General features: G+C 34.8%; 1 pseudogene; it reads left to right on the plus strand.

The window, feature by feature from the left end:
• Window positions 1–3,364: 3,364 nt before the first annotated feature.
• LOC124509160 (small nuclear ribonucleoprotein G-like) lies at window positions 3,365–3,591 on the plus strand (annotated as a pseudogene).
• The last annotated feature ends 12,460 nt before the right edge of the window (window positions 3,592–16,051 follow it).

The raw sequence follows: 16,051 nt of genomic DNA on the forward strand, positions 1-16,051 counted from the left end.
GAGAGAGAGAGACAGAGAGAGAGAGAATGAGTTGGGGAGGGGCAGAGGGAGAGAGAGAGAGAGGGAGGGAGAGAAAATCCCAAGCAGGCTCTGTGCTATCAGTGTGGAGCCCAACACAGGGCTGGATCTCATGAACCATGAGATCATGACCTGAGCCAAAATCAAGAGTCAGTCCCTTAAATGACTTAGCTACCCAGGTGCCCCTGTTGCTTTTATTGGTAGAACAAATTATTAGTACCCTGTTGGTATTAATGCCCAAATTTTAGTTCCTAAGGGAAGTAATGAACCTGATATGGTTTAGTCATCAAATTCTCTGAGACTCTGTTGTGCCTGAAACTGTGCTAGATGCTGAAGATTATAAATTGGTCATAGTGTTTCCTTTAGACAAATTCATAGTAGTATGGGAGTAAGAGGAGGAAACTATGAATCAGAAAATAATTTAATGTTTTGTCTAAAATTTACAAAATGGTAGGAAAATAATGTGAGAATAACTGAAAAAAATTATGAAACAATGAATATTTGAGTTCAGTTTAAAGAGTGGTTAAGCATTTTCTAGAAAGAGAAGCAGAGGAAAGGACATTAAAACCAAAGTAACAGGTATAACAGTGCTTGACTTACTCTGTAATTAACTAGAATTTTGCTTTTTTATCAGTTGAGGTCAATATACTGATATACACGAGGGAGTATGAGGGATGTAAGGAACAAAGTAATATTCTTTCTTTTTAATATTTTTAAAGAGCAAATATCTTTACTTTTACCTATTCTGGTAGGTGAAATTAACTACCCTGGTAGGGCAGGTAAAAGTAAAGATATTTCAATAGAGGAAAGAAAAAATTTGTCCTCTGTCTCTTCTCTCTCTCTCTCTCTCTATTTCTCTACACACATGCCCACACACATGAATGACCTTTTGAATTACTTTTGAAGAATTACATTATTTCTAAGCCATTTTTACGGAAGTTATAATTTGAACATGTGCACTTAAGTCATATGTTTAAAAACTTTTACTCACTTCCAGCAATGTCCTCTGATTTTATTTTAAAGGAACATTGTATACACTGTATAGGGGCACTTGGTTGGCTCAGTCACTTAAGCGTCTGACTCTTGATTTCAGCTCAGGTCTTGGTCATGGGACCGAGCCTTGCATCAGGCTCCATGCTGACCTTGTGGAGCTCGTTTGGCATTCTCTCTCCCTCTCTCTCTGCCCTGCCCCTGCTTGCACTCTCTGTCTCTCTTTCAAAAAATAATAATAAACATTTTTAAAAAGAAAGTAAACATTTTATAAACAAAATAAATATGTTTCTTTTATTTTTTAAATGTTTATTTATTTTTGAGAGAAAAAGAGACAGAGCATGAGTAGCGGAGGGGCAGAGAGAGAGTGGAAGATACAGAATCCGAACTAGGCTCCAGGTTCGAGCTGTCAGTACAGAACCCTCATGGCTCAAACTCCTGAACCACAAGATGAACTAAGCTGAAGTCAGCTGCTTAATCAACTGAGCCACCCAGGCACCCAAAAATGATATGTTTATTATAAATCATCCTTTACCTCTGCTGACACATTGAATGAAACTAGTTTCCACAATACCATAAGAAAATTGCTTAAGATGCAGAGAAATCTAGAAACCTCGCTAAATAGTAAACAGTAAATGTTGAGTTTTACTAGTTAGTCAGTCAAAACTTACTTTCCCAAAGAAGTTCCCAGATTAGATTCTTCTTTATATCCAAGACAATTCAAAATATGATGTAATGCTTTTCCTAAAATAATGTGAAACTTCATTTCATAAAACGACATTATCTGTGATTATGTACTCAATAGTTCATTTCACTTAGAAATGTAATTAAACAGGGATGCCTGGGTGGCTCAGTCAGTTAAGCATCCTACTCTTGGTTTCTGCTCAGGTCATGATCCTGCAGTTCCTGAGATCAAGCCCTGCACTGGACTCTGCACTGACAGTGCAGAGCCTGCTTGGGATTCTATCTCTCCCTCTCTCTCTCTGCTCCTCCCCTGCATGTGTTCTCTCTGTCTCAAAATGAATAAACTTTAAAAACTTATTTAAACATTATCAGGAATTTTTAGGTCATTCTGAAAGACATGATTATGAAATTATGAAAAAGTGATTTGTTTTTCTGTTAGTGAATTGGTATTATTAGTTCCTTTAATTTAGGACTCTACTAGGGTCAAAACTGCTCTGAGACCAATATCAGAAATAATTTTTAGAAAAGTGAAGTTACTTTGCACTTCACATTTTAAGATATTTAGAATAGGCAGATTTTGTAAACTCTTCTCTTGGTTCTGCTAAACCAAGGAACTTTATTTCTGAATTTTTAATCTCATGAAGTCCCTATAGTCATCAAATAACCAGTATGTAGGGGTGCCTGGGTGGTTCAGTTGGTTGACTGTCTGACTCTTGATTTTGAATCAGGTCATGTTCCCAGGGTCATGGGATTGAGCCCTGCAATGGGCTCCGTGCTGAGCCTACTTGAGATTCTCTCTCTCCCTCTGCCCCTCTCCCCCACTCTCTTTCTCCCTCTCTCTCTCTCTGTCTCTCTCTCTTTCTCTCTCTCTCTCTCTAAAATAAAGAAAGAAAGAACAAATCTCTGATAGATGTTTATTCACTGTGTCTTCTACATTGAAAAGTTCAATTTAGGGTTCAGTGCCAAAAATAGAAATAAAGTGTTCATGTCTCAAAGACAAGCAAACACACAGTCAGTGGAAATTGCAGTTAGGGACAGAAAAGAAGAAAGTGATCTGTAAAACTGCTAGGTCTTAAACTTTGGAATTAGAGAATGGAAATACGATACAGACAAGAGTGAGGAAATGTTAATTGGAAACAATATGTTATTATCTGTTGTTTTGAAATTGTTCCCCACCCTTGACCCTCAGGAAACATTTGGTTGAAGACATACTGATAGACAAAAATAGTTTGATATGTCTTTAAAGGTTTCTTATTCATTTTTTTTTTAATCTATAAAGGATATTTCCACATTCCTGTCTCAGATTTTTTTATCATTCTACTAATTTCTTTTTTTAATGGTTATTGATTTTTAAGAGAAAGAGAGACAGAGCACGAGTGGGGGAGCGGTGGAGAAAGAGAGGAAGACACAGAATGCTAAGCAGGCTCCAAGCTCCGAGCTGTCAGCACAGAGCCCAATGCGGGGCTCAAACTCACAAACTGTGAGATGATGACTTGAGCCTAATTCGGACGCTTAACTGACTGAGCCACCCAGACACCCCTCTACTAATCTCTTTAAAGAGCCCAAACTCTGGGCTCTACAAATACAGACATTTCTGTTCACTAAAAGAACAGTTCTTTTTAAAAATCTCTCTCCCTTTTGGAGGCATCTTTGATCTTGCAGCATAGACACCATGAATCAAGCTCACCCTCCTGAGTTGAAAACATTTATTGACAAGAAATTATCATTGAAATTAAATGGTGGCAGACATATCCAAGGAACATTGCAAGGGTTCAATCCCTTTATGAATCTTGTGACAGGTGAATGTGTGGAGATGACAACTAGTGGCCCAGAAGTATTGGAATATTGGTAATACAAGGAAATAGTATCACCATGATAGAAGCCTTTGAACGACTATAAACAATGGATGTGATCACTGGAAGAAACCAACTGCTTCTACATATCTCTCCTCTTCATAGTACCTGTTTTACTACAATATAAAAAACAGGTAGCATGCATTTTCATATTCAGCTTTTTTGTTAAAATAAACTTTTCTAATAGTAAATAAATAAAAAATAAAAATCTTTTCTTTTTTTCTAATACTGTTCCTCAGTTCATAATATATTGAACAGGGTCATAAACTCACAATAATTATTAAGAGTATTTTCCATTGGTCTGTAAAATATAAATCATTTCTCGGTTGGAATCATTGGATACAAAAACAGTGAATAAACATCTATAGAGTGTTGTGAACCAAAATTTAAAATCTATTACAATTCTAAACTGTTTCGTAAGTTATTTTCTTTTGTCTTTCTAATATTTTTGTGTAAAAGTCATTTTAGTATGAAAATTCATACATTCAACATTATAAATACCTAGAGTTAAATCCTGGATACCCCCATTTACTAGATATTTGAAATTTAGCAAGTTACATAGTCTCTATAAAATTCAGTTTTCCCATTTGATAATGGTAACTCTGGTTACTGTTAATATTAAATGCATTAATAGATGTAAAACACCCCAACACACAATAATTCTTTTTTTTTTTTAATTTTTTTTTTCAACGTTTATTTATTTTTGGGACAGAGAGAGACAGAGCATGAACGGGGGAGGGGCAGAGAGAGAGGGAGACACAGAATCGGAAACAGGCTCCAGGCTCTGAGCCATCAGCCCAGAGCCTGACGCGGGGCTCGAACTCCCGGACCGCGAGATCGTGACCTGGCTGAAGTCGGACACTTAACCGACTGCGCCACCCAGGCGCCCCACAATAATTCTTATTAAATGCTAGTTATTAATAGTAATGATAGTAGTCATTTATTGACTGTCTCCAATTCAACTTTTTTATCCCTTGATTTGGAATTTGTCACATTTCTGAGAATTCCATATTTTGTAGCTAAACTTGACTTCACCATGCTTTTGGACAGTTATCAACCAACAAAGTCTTGCAGTGCTATCTAGCTATGAAAAAAAAGAACCCACATGTAAACACAAAGACATAAAATAGGAATAGTCAATAGGAAGAAGTTTTGCTCAGAATTTTTTTCTCTCCATGATTGCATAGCCAGTCTCAAAGTTTGTCTTTTGAAACACAGAAGTTGGGTAGTTCAGTTTATTCACATAAATATTTTGCTTCTCTTGTGGAATACTTTTTAGTTTTGGAATGATGTAAGATTAGTGTTTGACATCCTCTTCATGGGTATAGGTCAGCACCTTATTATTTCAAAACTTGGCATAGTAACGGCTTGATTTAATGTACAATTGCCTAAAGTTTCAGTAAGTCTTTCATTATCTCTCTAATTAGAGAAAAATTTACTCTTCTAGAACAAAATGAAGGAATACCATCCACTGTAATTGTCACTTACTCATCAGTTTTACAGATCAGTTAGAGGTTATGAAAAATGTTATCCTTAAAGAGCAAAAAATCCACAGTCATTTACAGACTTCACAGGCACTATGCCATCAAAAGTCATATTCAATGAAACTAGTTATTGTTATCGTTATATAACTTATCCTCACAGAATAGACATTGTCTACTTTATTAAAATAATGTAAATACTTTCTAAAAGGAGTCTAAATTTTGCAAGCATACTCATTACTGTGTGGACCAAACAATAAGGTAAACCAGAAGATTCCATTAACCATCAAAATGTTTTGTAAAAATATTTAGATAATTTAGATAACTACCTGAATTTTCCATTATGTTTAATATTATTTGTGTGTTTGGTGTGGTAGAGCTTTAGGTTGTGCTCCTGATCTTTTTTTTTAAGTTTTTTTTTAATTCCAGTTAGTTAAAATACAGTATAATATTAGTTTCAAGTATACAATATAGTGATTCAATACAACACCTGGTGCTAATCAGAAGTGCACTCCTTAATGTCCATAACTAACCCATCCCACTACCCTGTCCTTTCTGTTACTGATAAATTTGTTCTCTATACATAAGAGTCTGGCTCCCAGTTTGCCTCTTGCTCTTTTTTTTTCCTTTGCTTGTCTGTTTTCCTTCTTAAATTCCACCTATGAGTGAAATCATATGGTATTTGCCTTTCTCTGCTTCATTTCACTTAGCATAATATGCTCTAGCTCCGTTCATGTCATTGCATAAGGCAAGATTTCATTCTTTTTTATGGCTGAGTAACATAATATTCCATTGCATATACATACCATTTATTCTTTATCCATTCATCAATCCATGGATACTTGGACTGTTTCCATAATGACTATTGTAGATAATGCTGATAAATATCCACGTGCATGTATCCCTTCTAATTAATATTTTTGTATTCTATGGGTAAATACCTAGTAGTATAATTGCTTGTTCATAGGGTAGATCTATTTTTAAAGTTTTGAGGAACCTTCATATTGCTTTCCAGAGTGACTGCACCAGTTTCCATTTCCACCAACAGTGTAAGAGGGTTCTCCTTTCTCCATATTCATGCCAACACCTATTGTTTCTTGTGTTGTTGATTTCAGCTATTCTGACAGATGTGAGGTGATATCTCACTGTAGTTTTGATTTGCATTTTCCTGATGATCACTGATGTTGAACATATTTTCATGTGTCTGTTGGCCATCTGTAGGTTTTCTTTGGAAAATGTCTGTTTATGGCTTCTGCTCATTTTTTAACTGGATTATTTGTTTTTTTGGGTGTTAAACTTTTATATATTTTGGAAACTAGCCATTTATCACTTATGTCCTTTGAAAATATCTTCTCCCATTCTGTAGGTTGCTTTTGTTTTGTTGACTGTTTCCTTCTCTGTGAAGAAGCCTTTTATTTTGATTTAGTCCTGGTAGATTATTTTTTTTTATTTCCTTTTCCTCAAGAGACATGTCTACAAAGAAGTTGCTATGCCAATATAAAAGAGGTTACTGCCTGTGTTCCTTTTTTAGGATTTTTATGGTTTCAGGTCTCACATTTAGGTCTTTAATACACTTCTGCATTTATTGTTGTGTATGTTGTAAGAAAGTGGTCCGGTTTCATTCTTTTGTATGTAGCTGTCCAGTTTTCTCAACACCATTTGTTGAAATCTTTTTTCCATTGGATATTCTTTCCTGCTTTGTTAAAGATTAATTGACCATAGAGTTGTGGGTTCATTTCTGGGCTTCCTATTCTTTTATTTTGATCACTTTGTCTATTTTTGTTCTAGTACCCTACTGTTTTGATTACTACAGCTTTGTAATATAACTTAAAGTTTGGAATTGAGATTCTACCAGCTTTGCTTTTCTTTTTCAAGGTTGTTTTGGTTATTCAGGGCCTTTTATAGTTCACTCCAAGTTTTAGAATTATTTTCTCTAGCTCTGTGAAAAATGCCTTTGTTACTTTGAACAAGGAATGCATTAAACGTGTAGATTGTTTGGGGTAGTATAGACATTTAAAAACATTTGTTCTTCCAATCCAAGAGCATAAAATATCTTTCTATGTATTTGTATCATTTTCCATTTCGTTCACCAGTGTTTTATAGCTTTCAGAGTACAGTTTTTTCACTTCTTTGGTTAGATTTATTTTTAGGTATCTTATAGATTTTGGTGCAATTATAAATTGGATTGATTCCTTGATTTCTCTTCTTGCTGTTTCATTATTGCTGTATAAAAATGAAAAAGATTTGTGTACACTGATTTTGTATACTGTGACTCTACTGAATTCCTGTATCAGTTATAGCTGTTTTTTGGTGGAGTCTTGGGTTTTCTATATAGAGAATCATGTTATCTGCAAATAGGGAAACTTTTACTTTTTCATTACCTATTTGGAAGCCTTTTATTTCCTTTTCCTGCCTGACATCTGATGCTAAGACTTCTAGTAGTATGTTGAATAAAAATGGTGAGACTGGACATCCTTGTCTTATTCCTGACCATTGAGGAAAAGCTGTCAGTTTCTTCCTCATTGAAGATGTTAGCTGTGGGATTTTCAAATATGGCCTTTATTATGTTGAAGGTGTGTTCCTTCTAAATCTGCTTTGTTGAGGGATTTTATCATGAATGGAAGTTGTATTTTTCCAAATGCTTTTACTTCATTTATTGAGATGATCATATGATTCTTATAATTTCTTTTATTAATATGATGTATTACATTGATTGATTGGCAAATATTGAACCACACTTGTAATGCAGTAATATATCCCACTTAATCGTGGTGAATGATGTATTCAATGTATTTTTGGATTTGGTTTGCTACTATTTAATTGAAAATTTTTGCATTCTTGTTCATCAGGGATATTGGCCTTTAGTTCTGTTTTTTCATTTGAGTTTATCTGTTTTTGGTATCTGGTTTGGGTAATGCTGGCATCATAGAATGAATTTGGAAGTTTTCCTTCCTTTTCAATTTCTTGGAATAGTTAAAGAAGAGTGAGTATTAACTCTTCTTAAATGTTTGGTAGAATGCATCTGTTAAGCCATCTGGTCCTGGACTTTTGTTTATTGGGAATTTTTGATTATATATTCAGATTATTGCTGATTATCAGTTTGTTCCTCTTTCAGTTTTGGTAATTTATGTTTCTAAGGATGTTTTCATTTTTTTAAGTTGTCCGATTTTTTGCCTTATTTTTTTTCACAATATTATCTCATAATTGTTTGTATTTCTGTAGTGTAGGTTGTGATTTCTCCTCTCTCATTTGTCCTTTAATCTATTTGGGTCCTTTCTCTTTTCTTCTTGATATATCTGGCTAATTTTTTCATAGAACCAACTCCTGATTTCTTTGCTCTCTTGTATTGTTTTATTAGTTTCGATATCACTTATTTCCACACTAATCTATTATTTCCCTATTTATGCTGGCTTTAGGCTCTATTTATTGTACTTTTTCTAGCTTCTTTATGCTTAACGTTAGGTTGTTTATTTGAGATTTTTTTGTTTGGTTGGTTTTTACTTCTTGAGTTTGGCCTGTATTGCTATGTATTTCCTTCTTAGAACCACTTTTGATGCATCCCAAAGGGCTTGGACCATTGTGTTTTCTTTTCATTTGTTTTTATGTATTTTTTATTGTCCTTGTTGGCTCATTTATTTTTTAGTTGTTTGTGGTTTCTTTCCAGATTTTTTCTTTGGTTCACCTCAAGTTTCATATCATTGTGTTCAGAAAAGATGCATGGTATGTTCTCAGTCATTTAGTACTTTTTGAGGTTTTATTTGTGACCTAACATGTGATCTATTATGGAGAATGTCCCATGTGCACTTGAAAAGAATGATATTCAGCTGTTTTAGTATGAAATGTTGTAAATGTATCTATTAAGTCCATCTGGTCCAGTGTGTCATTCAAAGCCATTTTTTCCTTATTTATTTTCTGTTTGGATGATCTGTCCATTGAAGTAAGTATGGTATTAATATCCCATCTATCATTATGTTATTATGAATTAGTTCCTTTATATTTGTTATTATTTTTATGTATTTGGTTGCTCCCATATTTTGTACACAAATATTTAGTTTTTATATCTTCTTGATGGATTATCCCCTGTATCATTGTATAGTGTCTTTCTTTGTCCCTTGTGACAGTCTTTGTTTTGACTTCTCATTCCTATGATATAAGTATTGCTACTCTGGCTTTCTTTTGCATTCCATTTGCATGATAAATGTTTCTCCATTCCATCACTTACAGTCTGCAGGTGTCTTTAGGTCTAGAGTGAGTCTCTTTTAGGCTACATATAGATGAGTGTTGTTTTTTCATCCATTCTGTCACTCTGTATATTTTGATTAGAGCTATTTACATACAAAGTCATTATTAATAGATACCTATTTATTTCCAATTTGATACTTGCTTTTTTGTTATTTCTGGAGATTTTCTGTGATCCTTTCTTATCTTTCTTTCATGTTTTGCTGATTTTCTTTAGTGATATATGTAAATTGCTTTCTCTTCATTTTTGCATGTTTATTAGTGGAATTTGATATATGATTACCATTAGGTTTGTATATAATCTCTTTTACTTTTTTCTCTTTTTTTAACTATAATTTATTGTCAACTTGGCTAACATACAGTGTGGAAAGTGTGTTCCTGTTTTTTGGGGTAGATTCCTGTGGTTTATTGCTTACATACAACACCCAGTGCTCATCCCAACAAGTGCCCTCCTCAATGCCCATCACCCATTTTCCCCTCTCCCCTACCCCCCATCCACCCTCAGTTTGTTCTCTGTATTTAAGAGTCTCTTATGGTTTACCTCCATCCCTCTCTGTTTATAACTATTTTTTCCCCTTCCCTTCCCCCATGGCCTTTTGTTAAGTTTCTCAAGATCCACATGAGTGAAAACATGTGATATCTGTCCTTCTCTGACTGACTTATTTCACTCAGCATAATATCTTCCAGTTCCATCCACATTGCTACAAATGGCATGATTTTATTCTTTCTCATTGTGAAGTAGTATTCCATTGTATATATAAACAACATCTTTATTCATTCATCAGTTGATGGACATTTAGGCTTTTTCCATAATTTGGCTATTGTTGAAAGTGCTGCTATAAACATTAGGGTACATATGCCCCTATGCATCAGCACCCATCTATCCTTTGTATAAATTCCTAGTAATGCTATTGCTGGGTCATAGGGTAGTTCTATTTTTAATTTTTTGAGGAGCCTCCACATTGTTTTCCAGAGCAGCTTCACCAGTTTGCATTTGCGTTCCCACCAACAGTGCAAGAAGTTCCCCATTTCTCCACACCCTTGCCAGCATCTGTAGTTTCCTGAGTTTTTCATTTTAGCCACTCTAACCTGTGTGAGGTGATATCTCAAGGTGGTTTTGATTTGTATTTCCCTGATGATGAGTGACATTGAGCATCTTTTCATGTGTCTGTTGATCATCTGGATGTCTTCTTTGGAAAAGTGCCTAGTCATGCCTTCTTCCCATTTCTTCACTGGATTATTTGTTTTTCAGGTGTTGAGTTTGGTAAGTTTTTATAGATTTTGGATACTAACTCTATCGGATATGTCATTTATAAATATCTTTTCCCATTAGGTCAGTTGCCTTTTACTTTTGTTGTTTCCTTTGCAGTTTAGGAGCATTTTTTCTTGATGAGGTCCCAGTAGTTCCTCTTTGCTTTTAATTCCCTTGCCTTTGGAGATGTGTTGAGCAAGAAATTGCTGCGGCTGAGGTCAAAGAGGTTGATGCCTGCTTTCTCCTCTAGGGTTTTGATGGTTTCTGTCTCACATTAAGGTCTTTAATCCATTTTGAGTTTATTTTTGTGTATGATATAAGAAAGTGGTCTAATTCCATTCTTCTGCATGTTGCTGTCCATTTCCCCCAGCACCATTTGCTAAAGAGACTGTCTTTATTCCATTGGATACTCTTTCCTGCTTTGTCAAAGATTAGTTGGCCATATATTTGTGGATCCAATTCTGGGTTCTCTATTTTATTCCATTGGTCTATGTGTCTGTTTTTGTGCCAACACCAAGCTGTCTCAATGATTACAGCTTTTTAGTAGAGGCTAAAGTCTGGGATTGTGATGCCTCCCACTTTGGTTTTCTTCTTCAATATTACTTCGTCTATTCAGGGTATTTTGTAGTTCCACACAAATTTTAGGATTGTTCTAGCTTTTAGAAGAATGCCAGTGCAATTTTGATTGGGATTGCATTGAATGTGTTTCCTGCTCCTGAAAGTAATGGATTTATGAAGAAGAAATAATTTAGTGCTCTGGGCCTGGCACTTCAGGGAGTCTATTCAATGTGTGCTGTGTGTTCTCTGGGTAAGGGGCCTGCCTTCCTGAGACTGAGGCAAGCGTGAATGAAAAGGGCCATTCCACTGGAGTAAAGGGGAGTGTGGCTTGGTGTGAACAAGTTAGGCAACCAGTGTTGGCACTGTGCTGTTTCCTGTAGGTGGCTATGTGTTTTGTTGATGGATGGGGGAAGGAAATGATTTGGGCCAGCCTATTTGTTCCTGGAAATTTGTCTCTGTTAAAGCTGACTCTCAGGAACTTACTCCCACAAAAGCAAATAATCTCCCTACTGTATGCACCAGTTCATCAGATTGCGGTCTGCCTCTGGGGTTTTTGCCAACTTTCTCTCCAGGAGCAGTGTAGTCCCCTCTAGGCTCTATTCCAGCCAGTTTTCTGATCCTTAAAACTCAAGGTTGGAAGTGCTGCCAGTTGTAAGAACTCACAAATTTCAGCCCCTCTCATTTTCCAAGCCAATTGCTTTGGGAAATGTTCTCCCTGTGTATTCCAGTGTCTTATCTTCTTTCTCTTACTCTTCTCCACAACCATGGCTCCCTTCCCTCTGCAGCAGCCATTATCCCTCTCTCCCCTAAACCACATCTCTATACTTCCTACCTTCTTTGATTGTGATATCTTCTCTCCCTTTAGCTGTGGAGTTTGTTCTGTCAGTCTTCAGGTCAATTTCTGTGGTATTTAGGATGATTTGATAGTTATCTACTTGTGTTCATGTGATAAGGCATGCATAAGTTCCTCCTACTCCACTGACATCTTTCTGTTCCTTGCTCCTGATTATTTTCAGAGTGTTTGGTGAGTCCACCTTCTTTTATTAGTTGGTCATTTATCATATGTGCATGTCTACAATATATATCCTGAAATCACCCTGTAAAATTGTCAACTTAAATTTTGATTATTTAAGATAAAGAAATATCAATGTATAAGGACTTTGAACGTGGAGTTTTAAAAATACATAAAGGAACATAGTAAAGAATTAAATAATTTTGATTGAATTTTAAGCCCAAGTTAGTCTGCTTACTAGGAATGAGACTATGATCACATAGTTAAGTTTTATGTACTTCATTTATTTTCTATGCCAAATATGGATAGTCATATCTACCTCAAATACAGCTATCAGGAGAATGAAACGAAATTTAAACATAAAGTGCTTAACACGGTATGACATTTTATGAGTACTGGATAGATGAAAGCTGTATTATTGTCAATGATAAATTAAAAATTGTAAATGCAAAATAATACTGATTAGTAGAGGAATACTTTTAAATTGTGTACTAATTGATACACAATACATTTTAAAATGTTGCAATTTATTTGTAATGTTCCTTATGCTTTCTTAAAATATTACATAATTTTATTTCTCATTTTGTTAAGAAAGCATCATGTTATAATTCCAATCAATGTTCATGTATTTTAGCAATTTAAAGGTATCATGCACCACTACAAGTGCTACCACAGTTAATGGGTTTATGTTGATTACAAAAAACTGATATAGAATTTTATATGCACTGAAACAAGACAAAGAAAATACCATTTTACCTGTTCTCATACTGTTTTGTTTTATTGACAGTACACAAATGCAGTATGTATCTATGGCAATTGGCTATGAGAAAAAATAAATTATGAACAATCATTGTAATAGACAAAAGTTCTGGCTCACATTCTTCTGAGTTTTGCACCTGTCTATGGAATGTCTCTGCAATTTACCTTTCTTAGTCCTGCCCCTGTTATAAAACTTGCAATGTTGAGAGGAAGTGGCCAGATATAACAGAGAAACAAATATTACTTCCTACCACCCCCACACACTTTTTTTTCCACCCAAATCAATAATATGGGGAATATATGACCAAAAATCATTAAACTTACTCATGTATCTAGCAAGTAAATGGATTACAGGTATTTAAACTCCTTATTATGACTCATTATATATAATTATAAAAATACATGAAAACATTAAGATGAAAGGAAAAAAAATTACTTGCAATCTTCTTATACCTATTACCCAAGCATCATCTTTTTCTAGGTTCAGTTTAAACTATATTCACATGTAGCTTTTATACAATTGCACCCATAGCACAAAGTATTTTCTATATTTAAGCTTTCATAGCAGAAAAATATATGCTTTGTTGATGTATAACCTTTTAAATTATAATTAATGTTTGTATAACTTTCTATTAATATTCTCTGATCAGAGGAGCACCTTGGTGGCTCAGTGGATTAAGCATCTGACTCTTGATTTTGGCTCAGGTTTGAATGAACCCCACATCAGGCTCTTTGCTGACTGTGTGGAGGCTGCTTGGAATTCTCTCTCTCCCTCTTTCTCTGCCACTTCCCCATTATCTCTCCCTCAAAATAAATAAATAGACTTAAAAATATTCTTTGGTGACAAATTTAGTCAGTTATATACTATACAAATTTCATCTTACACACCTAACACACGTGCATATACACATACTTACTAATCAAAAACAAAGAGTACTAAAAATCCAGTATGACCTAAAATATAACTAACTCGATTCTAGGTAATTACTACCAACATTTTCTAGAATTATATGCAACGTTCTCCAAATGGACAGGGGGCTGAATCAAATAGGTATAAGAAAAAACACTAATAACAGTAACACCAAAAATAAAAATTAACATTTATTCAGTATCTTAAAGGTATTTTTATTATTTCCTATAATCCAAACTAACCAGAGAGTATAGTTATTGACAAAACTGAGGGTGAGAGGAGTTAAGTACAATGAAAGAATATATGAAAACGGTGGGCTTAATCATGGAGACATGAGCATAGTCTTATTGCTTTAATTAGATCAAGTTTCTAGTTATCCTAGCACAAACATTTGACACATCATATAGGCAGGTAACTCTAAAAATAAGTTTTTAAAAAAATTTTAAATGTTTATTTATATTTTGAGAGAGAGACAGAGACAGAGACAGAGTGTGAGTGGGGAAGGGGCAGAGAAAGAGGGAGACACAATCCGAGGCAGGCTCCAGGCTCTGAGCTGTCAGCAATGAGCCTGACACAGGGCTCGAACACATGAACCGAATGACCTGAGCCGAAGACAGGATGCTTAACTGACTAAGCCAACCCAGGTGCCCCTGAAAATAACTCTTGACAAAGAAAATTAGTTAGGAGAGTTGTTTCCAAGGTATCAATACTAATTCAATTGTTACCACAATGCTATTAATAGCAGCACTATTAACAACATTAATAAAACCCATTAAAAGAGGAATATTGTCATTTTAAGGATAAAAGACTAACATGAAGAAAAATATCCTGAAACCAGAGCTTTAGTAAAACTGACGTGATGAAGAACATACTAATCAATACTATTTCAACAAGTTTCAGTTCTCTGTTAGTGGTGTTTTATACTTTACATCTGTCAAATAGCTTGGTTCCTCTTGTTTCCAATATTGTCCTTTCATTGGAACCACTGGCAAAGACTATTAACTTGAAATCAATGATAGGTTTACAGCTACTGCCTTTAGTTGTTGAGTAATAACACTATCCTTTCTAGGTTATTTGCTTGCTAAGCAAAAAACTAACCAATTAAGAAGCAGCTACTTTGTAATAAACAAATACTTCATAAAGGTTTCATGGGGAAAAAAGGTTATTTCTATTTAATGCTATCATTATGTTTATGCAAACAGAAAGTGTTAAGATTTTTGTTTTGAAAGAAAAATAAATCTTTTTTTCATAGATTCAATTAAAAGAATGATACCTTATAAAAACTGATCAAAAAGACTATCAGACTGTGACTTTTTCCCTATTATACTATTTAGATTGACTAGTATTCAAACTGTTGCAAGACCAGAAAGAGTGGTAACTATAGCATTTGTTATTTACCTTCTACAATAAGATGAATAAGGAAGCGATACATTCGCAGATCCATTCTTTTTTTTTTTAATGTTTTTTGTTTATTTTTGAGAGAGAGAGCGCAGGTCGGGGAGGGACTAAGAGAGACTGGGACAGAGGATCCGAAGCAGGTTCTGTGCTGACAGCAGCAAGCCTGATTCAGGGCTGAAACCCACGAACTGAACTGTGAGATCATGACCTAACCTGAAGTCAGACGCTTAACCAACTAGCTACCCAGGCACTCCTCACAGAGCCATTCTTGAACCCTGGCTTCCATATATGTCTCTTCATTGTTATCCTGGTGACTCCCTATAGAGGAAAATTTTCTGTGTTTATCTTGGAGTATAGCTCATTCCCCTCAACTTTTAGGTACTGATATTTTACCAGGAATACAGATGTGTGCTTCTGTAGAAGGAAGGTTTGTTATCATACCATAACACTCTCTCATCAGATTCACCTAGTTTCTAAAAGTGTCACATCCAGTGCTTTTGGATATCTGGATTTCTTTTCTTGTCAATAATAGAAACTAAATGGGATTATTTTATAAATTTTTCATTTTTTCCGGAGTTTAATAACATACTTATTGCTAATCCAGGAGAAATTAATTACATTAAAATAAAATTCAACCAATATTTCAGAGAGTAGTTTTAAGTCATGATCTAGTCCTAGCTAAAAAATTCTGTATTTCTTTATTAAAATTATTTTGTGAACAGTGATTAGTGTGTTTCTGCTTTTAAGATAGTGGTTCAGAGTAGGACTTAAGATAGAATAATAAAAAAGTTATATACTTTGTTTTATGAGTAGGAATGTATGATATTTCTAGTATAGTTTCAGGTTTTAACGAGCTGTGCTAAAGTCACTGCCACCTGCTCTGCCCTGTTGGCTAGA

This window comes from Lynx rufus, unplaced genomic scaffold (genome assembly GCF_022079265.1).
Source record: "Lynx rufus isolate CCGP_SWC_20201006 ecotype Redwood Valley unplaced genomic scaffold, mLynRuf1.p SCAF_14, whole genome shotgun sequence".
NCBI lineage: Eukaryota > Metazoa > Chordata > Mammalia > Carnivora > Felidae > Lynx > Lynx rufus.